Source organism: Pithys albifrons, chromosome 12, assembly GCF_047495875.1.
Source record: "Pithys albifrons albifrons isolate INPA30051 chromosome 12, PitAlb_v1, whole genome shotgun sequence".
In the NCBI taxonomy this organism is placed as follows: domain Eukaryota; kingdom Metazoa; phylum Chordata; class Aves; order Passeriformes; family Thamnophilidae; genus Pithys; species Pithys albifrons.
The window spans coordinates 10171991-10195132 of record NC_092469.1 but is presented as its reverse complement, the minus strand read 5'-3'; the positions used below and the strand labels follow the sequence as shown (position 1 = coordinate 10195132).

Genomic DNA, 23142 nt, shown 5'->3' with positions numbered 1-23142 from the left:
TTTTCAAAAGTAACTTTCAATTATGTTTGATGGTTTTGCCTACTCAAATCTTACAGATCAAAGAATACTATTCTTCACCTTGGAAAACTCACTACAATTACAAAAATAGTAGAGCTACTGAGGTTTTACATTTCCTAGACAAAAATATATTATGGAATTGTAAGTATCTATCTAGAGAATCAGCAGTGGCCTGGAAATATTCAAATAAGTGAAGTGTTCATTCTGTGTTCTGCAAACATGACTTTCAAAGCAGCTGCCTTGTGCAATGTTTCCTGGACCATTATCTACCAATTGTGTGGTCATTCATTTGATAGTCAGTGCCTGGAGAAAGTAGTGGGGATATTATTAATGTATTTCAGTATTTTATTATCTACATGGAACGTTTGCCTCAGCACAGGAAAGCTGTCAATGACCACGGAATGTTCTGTTTGATGTGACACTTGTAAAAGGTTAGGTCATTCCCACATTAATTGCACTTGTTTCTGTTCTCACACCAGTGCACAGTTTTATGAATGGTTAACTCCTTGCTTCGTTCTTTCGCCAGTATAAGTTCTGCTAAAGCAGAATATTTCATAATGAGGAAAAGTGAGAATTGCTTTAAAGAATTCTGAAGACTAAACTGATTTTCATTATTCTGTATTTTGCCCATGATCCAAGACATGTTGTTCTCCATCTTATTTGCATAAGGAGAAGACAGTATGTGGACAAAAGTAGAGAGAGGGGAGAAATTCTGTGTGAAGATATGTTGGTTCAGAAATTCTCTTCAAAAGACAGTCACCTCCAAGCACCTGTTCTATCTGGGGAAAAGATGGACATAGACGTGCACACCTTGAGTGTGTGTGAATTCTGGTGTAAACACCTGGCCATCACAGTCCAGCACTCCAGCTAGTTTTAGATTCCTCTGCTGAATTTATATAAAAATCCTTAAAAACAGAACTTTCATGAGGCTGGGTTTTTAATAAACACTCCAGATCTCTCCCTGTGCTTGTTTTCCAGGAAAATGTTATGTAAAATAAAAGAGAGAAGACCTTTTGAGACATTTTGAAAATTTACGAGTAAGCACCTCCAGCAGTGAAAGGTGAAATATAAACCCACATTTGGATTTAAGGTACAATGCTTCTAATTTTATAATATATAAGGAACAACACAAACAAGCAACAGAACAAATGGGGGGGGTGTCTTTTTTATATTGTTTGTTTTTATTTTGGGTGGGCTTTTGTGTTTTTTGGGGGTCGGGGGTTGTTTGTTTTTGGAGGAAAAAGGAAAGTTAGATTATGAGTGACTTGAGGAGAAAAGTCATGCAATACATCCATAAAAAAGATGTCATTTGTTTCAAGGGCAGCTTGCAATCTAGGGAAATAGTTGTGCATGTAATCACCTAATCTGGCAACATAGTAATAATTTAGGTTAAAAGATCTTATCTTGTAAAACAGTGGTTTTGTATGTCCTTGAACAGTCCAACTTCAGAGTGAGAGTTTATATCTCTCATGGTAAACCTGAGCTGTGCTGCAGGTGTTTTAGTTTATCACTGAAAGGAAATGACTTTTTTTACACCTAATTTAAACTGAAGCTATTCACAGTTTAAAATGTTCAGTAACAGTGACCTCTGTAATGACTAACACATTGCAGGTGGTCCGATAGCAGGCCAGTGGTTAATGTTTGCTATCGAGAGAGACAGAATTAAATGTCCACCCCACAGTTGTTTTCTTCCAATTTATAGCATGAACACAACAGCTGGCTCAGAAGTAAGCCACAATTAAAGGACTTCTGAAAAGTGGCAATCTGTTTAGTTCCTGCAATGGGAAAGCTTTCCTGTTGTCATCTATTTAAAATTTGTCATTAAGTTTGAAAGCAGAAATCCTGGTAAATATTTCTGATACTTATGTTCCAGCCTTGCAGTCCCTGCTTAGGCCTTCAGGCAAAACTCCTGTTTGTTCTGCAGTTCTGTAGTTGGGATCAATAAGTGTTTTGTCTTGGAGGACTTCGAGTGCTTTTTCAGAACTAAGCTCTTAACTTTCACAAATAACTCACTGAGAAGGCAGTTCTGACTTTCCACAACAACATATAAGGCAAAACTGGTGAGCGTGAAGCTTTGATTTTAGCTTATTTTCATTTCAACAAAAATTAAGCATCTTTACTGTGTAGCTGTTGTGGAGCTTCTTCAGATATGTAGATCTGGGTGTATCTGAGCCAGTTATAACCTTTGTTTGAATGGTACGTTGATTTAAAATTCTCTCTGTAATGTGTACTCAATTCTATTACTGCATGAACAGCTGATCCTGAATCCCCTTCATAAATGAAATTAGAGAGCCTAAAATAATTCTGGGAGCACGAAAGTACTTGGTAAAAGTGTGTGAGAAATTTAGACCCTCTCGAAGACAGTTTTCTACTGAGAAACAATTTTACTGTTTCTGCTATTTGCCTTGGAGTGACATGAGTATTTGAAAGTAATTCTGCTTCACAAGAGATAATAACCTTCCTATCTCAGAAAATGTTTCTTCAGGAGATGTCTTCAGCAGGAATTTAAACCAGCCATATTTTCGTGGAATAGAGGATAACTAACCACAACAGTTGAGAAAATATGATGTGTAAAAAGAAGTGGTTCTGAAAAGTATGTTTCAATTTGATGTGGTAGGTGCTACACAAGTATTTTATGAAATGTTCAGGATTAGGATTTATCAGTACTTCGTGAACTATTCCTTAAAGAAAAATAGTCATCTTACTAATAGAATGCTTGGCTAGGCCCTATTTCACTACTTTTTTAACTCTGTACAGATGAGAATCACGGGCACTCTGCAGTGTTACATGAAATACATCAGCTGACATTGCTTTTTGTTGCATGAATGAATGTAGACAAAAAAACTTCACAGTATGAACAGCAGATAAAGTAAACTGAAATCTAATTGGGAGAGAGATTGGAATCCAGATCACTTGTGTGTAATCAGTTTTGGCCTGACTGAAAAAAACAGCCACTCGAGAGAGTTTCAATGTATATTTAATTACTTTATTCTCACTTTGGAATTGCCTGCAATCTGTTTTTTAGGTTTCTCTTCTGGGAAGAGAGAAATTTGCATTCGAATGCTGTCAGGCAGAGGGTGGGACTGACCTTGTGTTTCCTGTCTCCTAGAAGAGTTCCCCCCTCTGCTAGGTCCCCTTCTGCTGGATGTTACCCAGGAAGTTCCTCTAGGTTTTATAATAGCTTTCTGAAAATGAAGTAGTTCTTCCATTCCTAATGAATAAAGGACACCTTTTTCTCTGCAGTTATCCCAGTGTGTGCAGTGGATGTTTACTTGAACCAAAATAGGCTCTTTATTTAGCTGTGTGAACAAATGGTCTTGCTCTTACTCTTTCCTAACTCTGCCTCTTAAATTTCAAGCTCTTAAAGAAAAGCACCAAGATGAGCATCATAACTATGTTTGTTATTTGAGGATAAACCCAAAGTTTTATACAGTTACTGGAAAGAATTGCATTAATATCAGTCATATATTCTTAGTGGATTTTCATTTTCAGATCTTTATTCTTTAATTAAAAATAATTGGTTTGTCAAAGTATTTTGATATTTATACTTCTTCAAAGGTATTTATGTTGGTATGGTTTCTGGCTAGGAATGACAGGGTGTTATGGCCGTCTCCTTTATATAAGTACCTTTATGTATTTTATAAGTCAGTAGAACTGTTCATACGTATGATTCCTTTAAAGTTATGTCATATTTAAAGTATCAGACATATAAAACTTATAGACACAAAGAGTTAAATTTATGTGAGGAAAAAATCCATCACTATTTTTTTCATAAGCTATACCTTATATGCTACTCATATAAATAATATATTTATATCTTTTGTGAATGTGTTACATAAATAACACACAAACCGAGGCTTTACTCCTGACCCACTTACATTTATATCTTTGACACTAAAAATTTCCATGTAGTTAAAAGTCTGTACATATATTAGCAAGGCCCTTTATTGTCTTGAAATTAAAGCTTTTGAAGTTTCTTCCTCTCTGAGACAAAAGAAAGCATATAGTTGACATCAAAGTGGAGACATACTGCTGACTAGTAATTATGGCAGCTTAACGTTGCCCAGTCCCCACCCATTTACAAGCTTGCCTTTACTTTCCTCAGCATGTTCTTATTTTGATCAACACCTTTAGAAATAACTGGACAGCCCAGCTACTTATAAAGTTTCTGCAAATTCGGTTGGAAAACAAAATACTGGTTTAATAATTTATTATTTATATATAATTTTGGCTTTTTTAAAACCTTATTTAATTACTCTAAGTAAGCTGTAACTGTTAGCTGGGTGTTGCCAGATGTGAAACCAGACACAAGGGTGAGATTTTACAATTTAAGCACAGCTGTTTAAGACAAAATCTGGTTTAGGATACAAGAGATGGATTTTAAATACTAAATTTATATTAAAAAATAGTAGGGAATTATATACAGGACATCTAAATCGTTTTTTGGCAAACTTGTGAACTTCAAGTGAATCAATCCAATCAAAGTCCAAAAGAGGCTTAAAAACCCAGCAAATTCGCCATCAGTTTTCTCCCCTCAGCCACCAAAGCACACATACAAATGTAGATAGAGCACTGTTCTGTTTGCAAATTAAAGCCCCAGTTTTTGTTGATGTGTATGTTAGTAAGGTGAGGGCTGGAACCAAGGATGAAATGTCTCTGCATCTTGGAACAGTTTTAAACTTCCCTAAGTACCAGGATGATGAACTCAAGAGAAGTTTATTTATCTTGGGCATTTGAGTTTTACAGCTTAAGAAAGAATAACTTTAGAAATCCGTGGGAGGGGGCAGAGTCCTCCCCGTTCTTGCAAATTCTACTGCACTGGCCAAATTGTGACTATGCTCAGTGGAGCATGTCAGGTAGTGCAGAGCAGCTGAAATAACTCCACAAGTCTTCTGCATGTTGACCTTTGTACTGAATGTGAATGAGAGAAAGAGAGGCACAACATTTATATCAATATTTTAACAAGAGATGTGTGGGACTGGGAGTGAGTAAGCTTTATCTTTCCATAACTAAAATCAAAACCAAAATAAGTTTCCATACTTTCATCATAAAGTGTTGATGAATTACAAAGCTGAAATAGTTTTACTAGTTCAACTCAAATCTCATGGATCCCATGTTTGCCCTCACTGTATTCCATCTTTTGTTTGGGTGATGGGTATGCAACTCTTTGAAGACACATTTTCTTTCTGGGTCATTCCTAAACCCAGCAGTGACTGACAATAAGACAATTTAGCTGTAGCAAAACCCAGAACAATTTGGCCATAACAGAAGCCCTAGAATCTTCCATCTAGCATGATTCTTTATTTACAAAAATGGTAGCTAAAAGGTAAACTTTTTCTACTGTTTCTTCCAAAATGCTCTTTTCTTCCAGTGGATGCTGATCTCAGTTACTGCTTCAGAGCAGCAAGCAACTGCAGCAGCTAATTATAACCAGCAGTCCCTGCTTCCCCCACCTTCTTACCAGATCATGGCAACATGCATTTTTAGAGTGTTCTTTCTAAACAGGAAAACATTTCTCCAACAAAAATCTGTAAATATTTTTCTGACAGGCAATATTTATCCTGGTATTGAGGTCAGTCAGAGGAGATCTAATGTCATAATGCTGAACTTTTAGCTGTCAGCATTACTTTCTGGTATTTCCATAGTTTTCAAACATATAAGCATAGAGAAATCTGTTTTCCTTGTCAAGGCACGCTTCTAATTTCCATCACTATTAATAGGTGTTGTACAGTCTTATCAGGGACATTATAGACCTCCCAAGTGTTCTACAGCCAGTTAACTCTTTCATGTTTTAATTGATTTTCTGTGCCAGATAACAATGTACACAAATCTGTGATTTGATCAAGAGATCCTGATGAACCTTATAAATTTTCAAAATGAATTCTAAGTGTTTCATGCATACTTTCCAAACCTGGTGATGGAATGGCAGAGTAACACAGGCAATGAGTGTGTTTATCACTGTATATAACAGCTGGTCTCTTCTCTCTGCTTGCCCTGTCTCCTCAGCATGTTTTATCACTTCTCTTATTTTTCTTTTTTTCATTTATTTTCTGTTTGGTTTTTGAGGGTTTTTTTGTTGCTTTGATTTTTTTTTAATTTCCCTTTCATTATGACATTAATTTTCTGTATGGGCCTTCTTGATGGTAACAATAGTTGTTCTGAAGTGTTATGTGTTGTTTATGAAAGTCAAGTAGCCAGTAGAGTAAAGCATTTATAAACTGCTCTTAAAGCATTTATAAACTTTTCCAACAATCATTACTTACTCAATACTTATTAGGATGTCTTCCATTTTATTATTTACTGGTCTACTAATCTTTGTCACTATGTTGATTTAAAAAAATTGTTCTGATTTCTTAAGAAGTAAAGAATTACCAAAGTAATGGAAATGCAAATGTTCTGCTGCCTTGACTAGGAAAGACAGACTCATGAATGAGTTTTAAAGGAGAATCCTTTAAACCTCTCAACTGAGTGTTGACAGAGGGCCATGTGTTTACTCTGGCATCCATTTGAAAATGTTAACATCTCCTTCATTAAATGACAGTGTTTGGCAATTTCCTTACTAATTATTACCCACATGTGGGATGGACCTTGTTTAATGTTATTGCCCATATGCATCATCTGCAGTTCACCTTCGAACCATCTTATTTTATTCTCATTAAAAACAAATAAGTGCATATACAATGTTCATCCTTCCCTGAAAGTGTTACCACGCTTCAACATTTACCTACCAAATCTCAGGTTTAGCATGAGAAATCAGGCTGTTGATGTGATACAAAAGATTATCTGACTTTATAACAGGTCTGCCAGAATTGGATTTCCATGTAGAAAAGCATTTAGACTTTTCAATTCAAGTCTCTGTGTGTATTTGTCTTTACCTGCCTATATGTCATGCTTTTTCTATGGGGTCCCTGTTCTAAATCACTGTACATACATGACTACTCTGACTACTCAATGTAAGGAAGAGGGAACAGGAACCTTTAGTGGTCAATGACTTTGCCTCCCAACACATTTGAAGATATTATACTCTTTTTCAAATAGAGTTATAAAATTGGACAGTTGATAATAATATAGCATTTTATAATGGCTTAATTTCTTGAAAATAAGTCTGCTAATTATGAAAGTGTCAGAACAAAACTGTTCTCCAAGCTTCATATAAAACATCCACTGGCACTGAAGATATTCGTTGCTACTCAGACCCCTAATTCTCTGTGTGTATTAGGATGTCAAATCACTCTCACATGACTGCCTCAAAAGAAGAGACTGATTATGTGGAGAGTCATCGTTGAGTAGAACAAGTTTTTGTGATACAATATGAGCACTTGTTATTTCTAACCAGTTAAGGAAACTAAAATCCTAGTATTTTCTTTTCATTCCCATTTAGAATAGTAACTTGCCATGCAGAGTCCACTGCTAATTAAAATTAGGAGCACTGTTAGCACTGAAGACTAGCTAAGTAATTTGTCTTAGTAACAATGCATCTAAACCAGAAGCAAGAAGAGGGAAGAACTTGAAAATTAATTGCCTTTTCTTCATGTCAATCTTATGATGAATAGTTGGTACTGAATTCCATGAAATAATTTAGTACATAAGAGTCTATTAGCTAGTTAGAAACCATGACCCCATTTAACAGTTATGGACCATCATAGCCTCTAATCTATATTAGTTGATGTGTATACCCTTTATGATCAGAACCAGATTCCATAATGTCAAAAATCATAGCTATCACATTGAATTATAACCTATGAAGAATGCAGGATTGGGAAAATCGGATATGTTTGTCTCAAGAGTGAGCTCTGCTAGCATATTTACAATGAAACAGATTCTGCCCATTACATTAAAAAAAAATCAAGCACCCATCCCCAAATGCTTTTAAAATTAAATGGAGCATGGGGTAATAATTTTAAACTACTTTTGGTTGGCTTTTCCCTACAATCTTCACTAAAAAAAAAAAAAGTCTTTAAGAGCCAAATGTCAGAAGATGGCTTCTATAATTCTATGCATATTTGTTTGCCCACATAATTTAGAACAGCAGATCATTTTAAAGTGTACCATGCTTCTCAATCACACAGCAATCAGTAATCTTTGATGGAAGAAGAAAACTATTGAATCTACATAAAAATCTGGTAGAAAAAATAAATAAATGGATGCCTGAACTTACTCTTCTTTGCTCATTGGAAAAAAAAACAAAACAATGGTTTTTCAGGACAAAGTGAGAAGTGAATACATGTCATACTTACAGAAGTTAATTTAACAAAGCTCTAACTAAGCACAGAGCTTTAATTTAGCAAAGCATATCTTAAAACTATTGTAATTATGTCTGATACTTTTTAACATCTCATGCTTTATTCCAGAACCTCAACTTTTTGGAGATAGAGCATGAAAGATATCATCATAGTTTTAGTATTATAATAAGTTATCTGACTCCTCCTGATGAGGTGCAACTCTCTTACCAAAATATGCCAAGCTAAATGTCAATATTTAACAGTTCCTCTGCCTTCTGTTTCCACAGAAAAATCTAGTAATTAATTTTCCCAGTGGCTTCTAATACTCCTCCAGATCAGGAATCTAATTAGGAAAGATTATGTATCACAGAGGCTGTTGGTTTTTCCATTTCATTTATTTATTTAATTATTATTATTATTCTGCAAATCCCGATGTAACTTCCTAACTAGAAGCAGAATGCAAAATTCACTTCCACATGATGTTAAATATATCAAAGTTCTCTCAGCTATCAGTTTAAAAACAACAATGAAATTAAGCTCTCACAGAATTTGTAAGTGCCTTGAACCTTGGTAACATGAGACTTTACCACTTCTCACACAGCCTCATAGGTGTTTATGTAAAATAGCCCAGAAACTGAAACTGCAATTTTGGCTGGAAGAAGTTCTTTCTTGTTTAGTGTACATATGCAATTTTTTTATTATTATTTTTTCCTTTGGAGTATAATATATAATAAGTAGGTAAATACAGTGTACATTACAAATCCAGTATGTTTGTATTTGGACAAAAACATGCACATGAATGAAGAAGTAGAGATGAATATGAAAACTTAGGATTGAATTAATAAAATCATTAATAATTTAACTATGTATATGGAAAATATAATCAAATATTCCCAAATGAAATATGTATGCATAGATTTCAGGCCAGTGATACCTTCCTGCTCCTCTCAGAGACACAGGCAGAATGTTGTCCCAGCCTTGGAGTGCCCTTCCAATGTCCCTTTCATGTAGAGCTCTGATAACTTTGGTTCAGGCTTCAATTTCAACATACAGGGACTGCATTTGCACTTCTTTCATAATTTTTTGTCAAGCTGTAAAACTTGAACCCTTCTGTTAATGTGTTGATTTACAATATAGTTGCCTCTAAGACACATCTGGAAAATACAGATGGAGGAAGGCATGTGTGTAACTGCAGGGAGGAGCGGGTGGCTGTTATTCTTTGAAGTTCTAGAGCATCCCCACACATGTAGAGCCTGAACAACTGGGACAAGTGGGTTTGCATTTACCAACAGATAACTTGGAATCCCCAATACAGAGTAACCCTTTCCAAGAATTTTGTAAATGATCAAAACCGCAGTGTGCTGAAAATATCACCAAAACCTAATCACTCAGTCCCAAGTTTAATGAAGTCTTTAGTCCCAAACTTGCCATTAATTTAAATGGGAAATCAATGGGAAGTTAGGAGCCTAAATACTTTGTTGAATCAGGGCCTCCAGGCTCAATTGAGATTCCCATAGTGATCACTATAAAGAATTCCATTAAAGCTCTGGATTGTGTTAATCACTTCCACATCTGTCTGTTGGTACCTACCTGGTTCATTTACAGCATTTATTTTGTGGCTCTTATTAGGGACTAAAATTGATACTTTCAAAGCATAGACTCATACTAGGACTTAGAGTAGGATCTAAAATAATTTCTAACACCTTTCCAGTGCCTACCTGCATTTCCAAGTCCATATCTACAGCAAAAGCTCGCACTAGTGATTGAAATACCCAATCCCAAATTATATTTTCTCTCCACTTCAAAACCATTTCTTTAGAATTTCTATCTTGAATGCAAACAAAAATTTGAATAATTGTTGCAATCCAACCACTTTGTCTGGTATCAGTCAAAGACATTTGGACAATTGGCCTAGTTTGTGAATCTTTCTAATGGAATATTTTTGAGATGGTAAGGAATTTGGAAAATTTTTCAGTAACTAGCAAATCTAATGAAAAGTGATAGATGAAGAATTAATTCTAAATAATATTTCCTGGTTTTTTACTTTAATCCTCCTAAGTAATTATTCAGTTTTATCTTACAATATTCCCAAGCTCATACTAACTGACTTCACTTAAATAATTCACTATGGGCCAAGCTTGATTGCACTGAAGTCAATGGCAAAAATCCCATTTTCTCCAGTGACAACAGCATTTAACCCTGAGGAACTGACCTTAAGGTTAATTAAATGTTTGAGAAAACCTGAGGTGATTTATAGTTTCATGCTGAAAGCAAGAAAAATTCACAGTTTTGTTAAGTTTTGATGTAAAACAAGATAATTCCTACTGCTCTCAAGCTGAGTTTGACTTTCAGTTTTTATTTTCTTTTAAAATCTGAAACTCAGAGAAACTTAGGTTGAGTGAAGTGCACTATATGGATTGCACTCAGATTTTTTCTTTTTTTTTTTTTTTTTGTAACTCCTTACAAAGTTGTACCCAGAAAGTTTTGTACACCTTTGCTTCTATGATTCCCTTCACAGCCCCTGCTAATAATGAGTCTTTTTATTAGAGGTTTGTTTTCATGGTACTTTTTTACTGGAATTACTGCAAGCAGTGCTGGGTGTATTTCGTCAATGTGCATGTAAACAGTTATGAGAGAAATAAAAAAGAAAGCCTTCTGTATACACTTTTCATGGAATGGGCAGCATTAGTTAAGGAATGTTATATACTTGATTTGATTAATGAGTTTTGGGGAGATTATTTCTCAGCTTGATTCATGTGCTTAAGGACTGTAAAGTAATTTAGAATCTAATTGCAATGTTTTCCAGAATGTTATGTTGCTTACATTATCCTTATGGAATAGAGAAATTCCAGTCCATCCTCTGCATAGTTTTTTGATGCACAGTAGCATAATTCATTTCACTAGAAGGCTGAGAGATTACACATGCAAGTATGCTATTCATTTAAAGATATTAAACTGTCTTCTATATATGTTGTCAAAAATACCCAATACGTTAATACACAGATTTTTCAAGGCTCACTATATAGTTCTGCTACTTAATAAAAGCAGAGAAAGTTTTTCCACTGTAACTGCATATAGAATATTAGACTTTGTATATACATGTGATAGTAACTTTTCCTTTTGATTTCCTCACCTGGTATCCATTCTGATAGAAGTTGACACTGTGTAGTTTTTTGAGAGTGGAAAAGGTACCCCTGTATGCACTCTGTAGGTGGGAAGGAGAATTATAGGACATATTTATCAGCAGCACCTCAGTTCTCTGAAGCTTTCTGTTGCTTGTTCTACCACTGTTGTCTTCTTCATATTTGATAAAAGGGTCTGGATTTTATGTTGGTTGGGGTTTTCTTCTCCTCAGTGTCCCTGAGCAGGAGCTAGCAGAATGAAATCATGATCACAGACCTCAAAATGGATGAAGGGAAGACCTTAACAATGAGTTAGATGTAGAAACCCACAAGAAGAGAAAAGGTCATGAGCTCTTATATTTTAAAGCATTGCTTTATTTCTTGTACCTGTGTGTGCACATCTGACTAGTATTTTATATCTTTCCTTTTTTCTGCTGCAGGACATTTTTTGTGTTCTGTGCTTTCAGTTTACCTTGAATTACTGACCTTTAATAAAAAACAGAAATACATATTTCAAGAGGTATCTTCTGAAACCTAGACATTTAGAGAGAAGTCTTCTACTGTCACAACTGAGAACCTGGTTATTAAAGAAAAACCTGCTTTTTTTACAGAAAAAAATGGCTTTTTTGACTGTATGTCCACTATTTAAGCTTGTTGTGGGTTAATTTAAGTTCACAACCTTTAGAAGTGTCTGTCAGAGTCATGAGTTTCTCTTTCTCATTCTTGGGGCTGGCGGGAGATGTTTTGGCTTGTTACAAACTCCGTGTCTGTTTCAGAAACTCTATCCAGTCTCCTGGATATATTCAGGGTCTGTCAGTTGCAATATCTAAAGTCTTGCTTTTCATGCTTATGCTGTACTAAGTGTCATGTATAGCTTAGCCTTTCCAGAACAGCTTAAGAGGAAGTTCTGAATGTTAAGATTTGGTCAATGGCAAATAATGATCTTTAAAGAGCAAAGTACAAAATTTACAATCTGTTGAAAACCAACAATTTTTTGAAAAGGTTATCAGAGGATTTTTTTTCCCTCTTTTTTATTCTCTCCTGTAAGCATATATGCTACAGAGAATCTAGAACAGCGAGGCAGCTGTAAGATAGATTTTACTTTGCTGAAGACAAAACATCATTGGTATTTTGGGACAACATCTATTATATGACATACTGTGGAAAAGAGTGTGCCTCAATAAGATACAGTGTAGTGATCACACCAATCTTCATTATCAGTAATTACCACAAAACCAGGAAAAATGTAGAAGAGGAAGAGTATTTTGTTTAGATTCTTGATAACTGCAGTTACTCTCTCTGGACATCTGTAATTATCTAAATGCTCTGTACTCCTTGTCTTCCTTTCTCCTGAATTTTTTCCCAGTTGTTCCATGACACTAAAAACATGGCTCACAGATTGAAATCCACAAATTTCAAAACATTCAAACTCTTATCTATGTAATATTAGGTATTTATAAGCTAATAGTAAAATGTGTTTATATATTTGTAGATTAGCAAAAGAGAAGGACTACTGTGACTTTCATTTAGTTAAAATCCTCATATTGAAGGCCACATTTGATATACATGTACAGAACATAGAACTGGGCAATGTATTTTACACTCCCTTCCCCAGCAAAGTAAGAAAACACACTGAACCATCTTTGCATCTCTAAAAACACATTGCAGGAATCACTGATAAGGTTCTAGGTGTTCACTGCAAATGAATACACTGAATTAGGGAATGGGGGTTTGAAGTTTATTTTTTCTTTGAACTTTAAATTATCATGTTTCTTAGCTATGTTGAGGTAAGTAATTATGAGAAAATGAAAAGAGAAGTATTTTAAAAGAGGATTAATTAAGTCCTTAGACTATGTTGTACCCACTGGTGATTATATTAGAAGGTATCTAAACCAGATTGCAACACTGATGAGATTTTTAGCCTTGGATAATTTAAGGACCATTTGAAAGTCCTGCTATGGGAACCTTTCTACTTTCTCTGAGTCAATTGCAGGATTAAGTTGCAGCAGTTCAAAAGAAGAGTATGAAATATCCAATTCTTAAGAATTTTCAGAAGAATAGTCCAGTTTCTGTCCATTTTTAGAATGCATAAAAAATTAGTGTATCAAAACGTTTTTGAACTTTTCTATTTTTTGTTTTGTTTTATTTTTAGGAATATGACTGTGACTTTTGAAATTAGCACTTTTTATGAATAATGAAAATATTTTTGTGTTATTCATCATTGAAAAACAAAGACTGCTGCAGTTTTTGCTACTGTTTTATAGTCCTGGAGATAATGAGATCATAGCTGATCAGAGAGCTAAATCTGTGGGTTGGGTATGATCTTACACAGGGAAAGCACTAAATCTGTGAAAACCTGCCTTTTGCTTTCCTGCACAGATTTTGACCCTCAGTAGTGACCAGCAAGTTAAAAATCTGCCGGTTTTGCTGGCAGATGTGGAACCCTCCCCCTCTGGAGGAACTGCAATCCTGTGGATTTTTAACTCGTGCAGCACATCTTTATTTACACTTGTAAAGTGTGGGTTTTTTCTAAAACTTTCCATGTGATACAGCTCTATATATTATATTACACTTATAAAATCTCACCAAACCCTTATGAATTAAAAGATAATTAGTGGTTCAAAACACATAAGACATTAGGCCAGAAGTGTCAAAAATGTCATGAAAGACCATAAATCATAGTATACTTGCATTGATCCCTCATATAGTTAGTTTTTAAATCATCTCTTTAACACCTTGTAAATGTACAAACAACTATGAACCCAAGGGAAACTTTAATATGTTTTTTATACATATTTTAATTTCATCTCAAAGTACTGGCTGCATAAAAATTAAGGCAGACTCACAAAAACTCATTGATTTCCCCTGGATAAAACCCATCTGTCCAAACTAATTTAGAACCTTTTTGAAGCTGTAAAGTTAGTCATGCAACACTGAGGTCATTATGGACATCCTGTACTGTAGGAACTCTAGTGTAATTTTAAGAAGGTAATTTTGTTATATTTACTGTATTTAAATACAGTGCTACTTTTAAGGAACAAAAGCCTTACTGTGCAACTGTATTGAAAGTAAACCAGAAGCTGTGAAAAGTGAGATCTGTTCTTTTCCTTGTGATTAATGCACCTTTCTGCCAAAATTGAAACTTCTTAACTGAGCTCATTTAATACAAAGTAAACGAATTCTGCTCTTTGGATTTGATCCGCTGGCTAAGCTCTATAGATAAGGGTCTAACAGTGAATAGCTTTCATTCTAAACAAAGGATGTTTTGATAGAAAGGTCAGAGCTAAGGTCCTTTATATTGTGATAACAGGAAAGGGAAATGACATATTAATGGCAATTCATGCCATGGTGGTCTGCTGAACATGGTGGATCCAAAAGAAAAAAAAAAAGGCAACAGTGCTATTTTTTTTAGGGACATCAGTTTTTAATTGGTCTTATTTTGAATGACAATTTCTTTCATTACAGTTGGCAAGACACAGATGCCAAAATGTACAACACTCCTACCACAGGGAAGATTGAAAAAAATTGTGTGTATTGATCTGGATTCTGCCCTCGAACATTTCGCTGCCAACCAGAATATTAAGCAGTCTTCGCCCTTGTGAGTCACACTGGTAACAAATGATGATCTGTAGCTAATTTTTATAATGTGATAGACTTTAATTACATGCTGAATCACTTGAATAGGGCAAATAAGTTTAAATTAAGAGGTTCTCGCTGTGGCTCAGGACACGTACATCATGTTGCGTGCTTTATGTGCAGTGTTTGTGATTTTAGGAGCTGAATTTGTATAGCAGAGTAGAAAACAAAGAGTTTTAAAACATTTCTGCATATTATAAATAACCCTCAAACTATCATGCAGGACTAATTCTACCACAGAAATCTTTATTCTGAGATAAACAAAATGATGTGATTTGGCAAAGATTTCTCTTCAGTGAAGATACTCAAAGCAGTTATTCCACTCCCCTTCCCACCCTCCCAGCCCCCTCCCCTTGGGTCAGGCTGCTTTATCTAGAGCCAGCTGATGTTATCTATAATGCCAGCAGCTTTTTACATATCCACATTGAGTCCAACAATTTCATGACACAGGTAGATAATGTAGATTCCCATGTTACCTGATGAAGTTTGAATTGAATAGCATTTCTTTTATGCTTAGTAGAGTATCAACACAGAAAACAGCAGGATCAAGTATTGAAGAAACAGTGTAGGATGACAGCAGAATAGTACATTTTTCCTATTCATGTCTCACATCTCCAAAGAGAACACTTCCCCTTGCCTGCTTCCCTCCCTTCTCCCTTGAGATGTATTCCCAAGCAGTCACTTTGCATGTCAAGCAGCAACTGAACTGGCAGTGCTATCTCTTCCTATACTACATCCAAGCACTGTAAGCCACACCCTCCTATTCTAAACTACCACAGCACGAATAATGTAATTATATTTGCTTGTAAAGGCCTGTCAAGCACTTTGATGACACCAGATAATACTGAAGAGCACCCCATAGGAAGGATACCAGAAACCAAACAACCCCACCACAACTCATGTCTGCTATTTAAATAACTTTCCACCTCCAGACAGAAAATTAGAACCAGCCTCATTACTTTCAGCCTGGTATATTGCATGCCATCTCTCTGGATAATCTTTGGGAGCACACAAGCCCATGGTAGAAATGCTTTGTCATGCCATCTGGGAGCAGCTCTGGGAAACAGTTCTTTTATTTTAAAAAAGCTACACAATGGATTTAAACTCCAGCAGAGAAATACATGAACTCTAAAAATGTTTCTTACTCAGAAGAGAAACTGTGTGCCTCTAGGAAATGTACTGTACAGTTACACACCTGAGGTGAACACGAGGTTGATGTAACCTGGTTATTAGGCAAGCATTAGGAATTCAAGTAATTAATTTCTGTTTTCCGTACATCTGTATATCTCTCTGTCCAGTGTTCATTCCCTTGTCCTAGGACAACCTAGCACAATGGCTGTATTATTTCTGCAGTGAGTGAGAATATAGGACCTAGATCCAATAGTTTTTCCTGAACGTTGATGAAAACCCAAATCAAACACTAGTCATGATGAACTTCTTTCAACTTCTCCTGTTCTCCCAGCTCCTCCCACTCTAATTCTCAGACACCTCAACTTGCAGGCACTACCATCCCTTCACACAGTTTGCCAGCCATCATACTCAGAAAAGAAAATATCTGCTTAAAAATTATATCACCTAGTATCAGTCTGGCGCCATATTTTCTACTATTGTCCGTAGCACATGGTGTCTCCCTCAGTCTTTCTTGCTATACCCTACAACTTATTACAAATGGTTCCTTCTTGGGCAGCCAAACACTTATTTTACCAAAGTGTGGTTGCAGTGTAAATATTTATCTTTTTTACTCAATGATACTAAATGATATCTGAAAAAAATAAGATATCAGATAACATTTTGTTTTAGAGAAAACTTTTAAATGAAGAACAATCTGGACAATAGTGAAATATATGCAAGTGAATAAATGTGACATCACTTTGGAAAATTTTTATGTTATAAAATAGTAAACAGCTTTTTATGAGATAGTTCAATTTTGTTAGATTTTACTCTAGCAATCGAATGAAAACAGTTTCCCTTTTTGTAGTCTGTTACCAAGTAGTAGTAACTTATTTCAAAATCAAATTTCTCCCTTTTAATAGGTAGCTATTTAAGCACCACAGAAACAAGGCAGTAGTGTTTTCTAAAATGTTTAGGAGTTCTCTGGATTTTTTTCAGCTCATTATAAATATGTAATTTAGCTCCTGCATCTGAGCAATCATGCTACAAAAAATAAACTTGATATGATGGGTTTCTACCAGTGACAAAGTTCACGCAAGTAAATAAAACTGTGTTTATTTGCTACTTTAAAAATAATTAGGGGAAAATCCTACTTGGGAAACATGATTTGAGATATGACTTGTGAAATAACTTCTTGAATGACTGCCACAATTGCAAATTATTGTGTGGTTGTAGGTGACATTAAAGACAAGATTACTGTGAAAGTCAGTGTGTCTGTGCACAGAGCATGTCCTTTATATCTGTGTTCTAGAAGATGGAATAGACATCTTTCGAAACTGTGTTGCTCTTGACTGAGCTACTAATTGTACAAGACTGATTTGGATCAATATGCTTAAATGATGGACAATTTGTTCTTCCACAGTTCCCACTTCACTCTGTACACTGGGAAGAGTTCAAGCAGAGCTCAAAGAATAGGTAAGTAAATTCTGCTGCCTGGAAGGGTGAATTTAGTCCTCAGAGCTGACCCTGTCACTTAGAGGTAGCATTGCAATCTTCACTCGTCAAATCACTTTCCAAGTACAAACTAGGTAGGATTTTCTTTAACAGTCTCTTCCAATAGCAATGTTTCTACCCCCAATCCTTTTGTTAATGTTAAAAGGAAAAAAATCCAGTAGTAAAAGTAATAAGGGAGAAGCAATGCGCTTGTAGCAAATGTGTCAAGAAATGCCAGATTTTTCTGAAGAATGAAAAGAGATGAATTCATTTACCCCATATTATTATTCCTGCTGTCATTGTGTTCTCTAAAATTCCTGCCTTATGCTGCCCTACTCAGCATTTATTTGTTTCAGTCTTTGAGGGGATAGTTCATCACATAAAAGAGGAAAACATTGGATAAATACAATTGTTCCTTTTGTTCTCCAAATAGTGTCTTCTTATGCAAGGTACTCTTTCAAAATGCCTCTGTCACACTCTATGAAACATTTTATAGGACCTCTGTTTTCATATCTCACAGTCCTAACGTTTCCCAAGACATAACTGTGATATAAGAAGGTACTACTGTCTCTGTTATAGGGAGGGGAAATTAAAGTACAAGGTGCCTATGTGAATTGGCAAAATCACAAAAGAGGCCTGTGGGGGAGCAGGAAATTGAATACCAGCCTAGCCACTTAACCAGCATGTCAGCCTTCTTTTTGGAAAGAATCAGTGGTCCTGGAATACTGAATGGTTATGGAATTCAATATGCAAGAAATAAAAAGTAGATGTTTGTTAGTTTTGGAATAATTTTGCCCCTGAGATAGGGTTTATATTTCAAATTTTGAAATTGAGGTACTTTCACAGGATGAAAATAAGCAGATCTTAAAGCATAAAAAGTGAAGTATTTTGATACTGTTGAATTCTGAAGAAAACAATGCAAATCCCAATCAGATGCATATATTTATGTAATTTATGTAAGCATGGATATATATATATAGTCTATTTCATGAGAATGGTCTTCCTTCCATCACTTCTGACATTTTTGTTAAGGGCATTTTCTGTTAAGACAAGACAAAAATGGACTCCATGTCTTTGTACAATGCCTTGAAGATAAAATGTCTTGTTCCATGTTAGTCAATACATCTGGCATATCCTACATAACTTTATCAGTGTTAGTCGCAGAATTAGTTTCTGGGTTTGATTGAAAAGCCCACAGTTTTTAGAAACAGATTCAGTATCAAATACCTTCCCAGTTATAAATTACAGATGTACTTGATAATATAGCATCTTCAGGATCTTAATTTAACAACCTTATTTTAGCACATCAAAGTTCTGAAATGCCAAGACAAATAAAAATCAAGAGACCAGAAACTTGTCTTATTTCTGTATGATATTCAATGCTAATCATTAGCTATGTCAAGGAGGTCTAGAGTTGTCATAACACTGAAGTAATTAGGCTGACTCTTTATAACCTAGTTAACTACAGCATAGCATTAGAGTCAGTTAGACATTTGCTACTCAGGGAGAGACATTTAAGACCAAACAAATTCCGTACACTGTGGTTTTCCTGACATTTTGCTCAGTTGTTCACTGCATGTTAGAAACCACGATTACTGCATTGTTTGCTAAAGTCAATATAAAGTTTAATGAACTAGAGAAATATACTTTACCAAGAATTGCATTTAACAGAGATGAGCCTATGACCTAACACTAATATTGGTGCTCAGAGGGAAAGAGAATTTAGCAGTAGAGGGCTTTCTACTGTGAAATGAAATTACTACAGACAAAAGAAAAACAATCTATACTTTTTCTTACCCTGGATTTACATTTATGGCTCAAATCAGAAATACCGATAGATGAAATCTTAATGTCTTTGCAATGAAAATGTTTTGAAACTTTATTGGAATTTCATCTTCCTGTGTTTTTGGGCCATTTATCACCTAGTTGATGTCAGGCAATGACAGCTCTGTAGTATCTCCTGTTGATATTCAAAGAACTTTTTTCCATTGTTTTGTTATTCAATCCATCTATTTTTATGCTTAGGATTTGTTTACTAAAATATAAGAATTTTAAGGCTCTTCAAAATAAATAGGCATCTTTCTGAATCAATTTATTCTGTTCTCATACATCTTTGGTTTTCAGACACTAATTGATGAGAAAATTTTACATATCATGAGTTACAGCTGTACATGGAAGATAAATTTTCCAACTAAGCAGAACCTTTTGAGTCTTGCAAAATACCAGTAAATTTTGTTGTCACATTTATTTGATATCATGAAAAAGGAAGAGGATTGCAAGCTGGAATAATTAGTATTGGAAACTAATCTTCACATTGAATTCTATTGGAAATGAATGGGTGAGTTTTTGAGAGAGAATTTTAATCACCACTTTTAGAAATAGTGAGTCTCTTATATCTCCCTCTTAAACCCTTCATTTTTTTTTCTTTTCAGACTTTTCCTTTCAGACTTTCAACTGCTTCTTCTAGTCCTAGCAATGGACAGTTTAAACACACAAATAAAATGCAACAAAACTGGAAGTGAAAAGACAATACCTTCTCCAATACACATTATTCTCACTGTAACACTGAGAATAAAATTAGTGTGTGCAATGGCCATCACCCCCGTCCAGCTACCAGTGGATGAACCAGCAATTCCTGAAGCTACATTCATGACTTTCTGAAAACTTTAGCTAAGTGCTATAACAAATTGGATCTTCTTTGAGTTAGGCTTGTAAGGGATACATCAAAATTGCCTGAGCCTCACAGCTCAGTAAATAGTTCAGTTCCATGGTAAGCCACTTTGGTGGAAGATGAGATGAATATGATAGACCCTTGCTAAGTTCCTTGAACACATATCAAATTTACATGAATGCACCTCAGTGGTATCTGTTTAAGTAGGCATTATTCAGATACTCCATTTAATTATATTTCCTCTTAAAAAGGCAACATATTTCAGATGCCAGAAACTTGACCTGTAACTGGTAATACATTGATCTCTGCAGAGTGAGTAATTAACAGAAAAGGTCTAACGTCTTTAACACAAAAGTGAGAAGTATCAGAGCTTTTAGAAGTATATGTTGATTTTGTGCTACCAATTTTCAATCTACAAACATTTTTATTTACAGGAATAATTTCATTCTCCATTGTGTTAGAGGAAATAGTTACTTTTTTTTTTTTCTACAGTGCTATTTATCTCATTGTAATAAAACTGCACTTCTACCCCTACAGATCAACACTGATATCATATCACTGGTAATAGAAACTACTTCTGAATCATACAAACTATCAGTATAATCGAAAATCAATGATCTAAACTGAGGCTGGTTGTTCTATAATGTCGTTTATGTAATTTGATAATGCCAATCCTAATGGAGTTAAATATAATCCATTGAAATTTCAGGATGCAAGGGTCAATAGGGAGTGCAATGCCTCACTTCCCAGCAATTACCACTTATTACTGGGGCAGTGCTTTTGCTTTGCTGTTCTGCTTGCCTCAATAAATAATATTTGGAGACCCTGCAGCTGCAGTCAATAGAGTACAGTTTTATTGTCACAGCTTCATAGTCAGATCAATACCAACTCTTCTGAGGCACAGGAGAGAACCACCACACGCCAGTCTAATGAAACCATGTGTTTTCATGATTCTGAAATTATACGTTTTATTCATTGCTCATGCTTAATGTCACTGTTGCTTTTAATAAGGCCCTTTTGACTAAACTTTTATGTGCCCTTCTCATGACATTTATGCACACAAAGAAAGGGAATTTGTGTTCTTAAAATGAATTATAGTGAACCAAAATTGCAAACATTTCCTGATTTTTTTTTCCTGTCGACTTCAGTTACAAGATTTCCCTACATTGCTTCTGCAGGATTTGAGAATAAACCAGAAAATAACAAAAGTGTCTAAGTGGACCTCATGCTGCCATTTAAAGTCCACTGAAGGACAATGTAAGCCTCACTCAGGAGTGCGATTCTGTGCTGCTTAAAAAACTTGATGATTCTAAAAAAAGTCCAAAATATTATCTGCATCTTTATGGAATTTTACATGTTACAGCTTACTCTGCAAACACTGGACTCGGAGGTTGGCTTTGCAACTCTAAAAGCTCAAATGATTCAAAGGAACAACCTACATGAAAGAAAGCTGGGCTCAATTCAGGAAGTGTATTTCAGATGCAAGTTAAATCTCTTGTGCAAACACCACTAGTGATATGAACAAGCATCAGGGAGTAGCATTATTTCACAGAAGCAAATTTCTTTACAATTATTTTTTAACTATTACTTGTACTTTTTAAATCTCCTGCCAGTGATGATTTATCACAGGATTATAGAAATAAGGCGATCAGTCATTTCCATTGGGTTCTCATGGACGCGCTTTCAATGAATGCTTTGGAAACACTGAAAGCTTAATTTTTGCTGCTGGCACAAATCCCACAAGGTGTATAGACACTGAAAGTCTGTTCAATGATTTAAAGTCAGGTAAAAAAGGTGAGGAAGGATTTCAACTTTTTTTTTTTAGAACAGAGACCCTCTTTCCAACACCTTCATGAGGGAGTTTTCCTTTGCAGTAGCATAAATATTTATAACATTCACCACCACCTGCCCAATCATCCCCATAAACTGATACGCTCTCATAACTACTGGTAATGAAACATGTTTTACACACTACAAGCCTTTGGCAATGTGTCTGTGCAGCACAGACATTATCAAAACAAGAGCACCAGCAACCTCACTGCTCTGGCACACCTACTGGCTATTTTAAGGTGTTTTTCCCAGACAGACATCTCGCATGTATGTATGTATGTATACAAAACTGGAGGAAGCAGTGTTGCCCAGAACCAGGCAATTGGGATTCAGGTTCTATTCTTGCCTTTTTCCACTGATTTATTGGTAAACTTTTGGGAACGTTATCTGAAGTTGCTACTTGTAAAACGGAATACTGATACCTGATTATTTTATGTGCTTAAATGAAAAATGACATGTATGATGTAAGACTCTGTGAATAACATATTTATATTTGTGTGTATCTAACTTTTTAAATAATCGGTTTGGACTAGAGAATGTAAAGTTACCTCACTGTAGAATAACTATGCTTGTTCTCTTTGGGACACAATATCAATCAGAGTTACCAAAGAAAAAGTTACCTAACTACTTCAGAAACAATTTGAGACAGCTAACAATTTTTAAGGAATCTAATATAATTAAAAATTTAAATAATAATGCAGAACCAGAAAAATTAAAATTAATAGATGATTTGATTTCAAACCTTTCTAGAGATCCAAAATTATGTTTATGATGTATGAGTGGTCTTTGTGGGTTTGTTTGTCATCATCCAGATTTATATAGTTTCAAAACTTTTATAAAGGAATGAGTAAGATAAAATTCCAGGTTTCCAATAAAATTTTGGCAGAACAGGCATACATCTTTATGTTCAACTCTAAAAATGTTCTCATTGTATATATATTAAAAAACAGCTAGTTTTGTACAATGAGAAAATAATCTGGATAAAGACCATACAATAATAAAAGTTGATCCAAAGCTCACTGAAGACAATAGAACTCTC

At 35.1% G+C, this 23142-nt stretch overlaps 1 long non-coding RNA gene across 1 annotated transcript; it reads left to right on the top strand.

Annotated features, from left to right (window-relative positions):
• The first annotated feature begins 1000 nt into the window (after positions 1–1000).
• LOC139677653 (uncharacterized) lies at positions 1001–19797 on the top strand. The gene is made up of 4 exons (XR_011698895.1): positions 1001–1108; positions 14828–14960; positions 17532–17584; positions 19727–19797. It is a non-coding gene; the product is annotated as an uncharacterized lncRNA (long non-coding RNA).
• The last annotated feature ends 3345 nt before the right edge of the window (positions 19798–23142 follow it).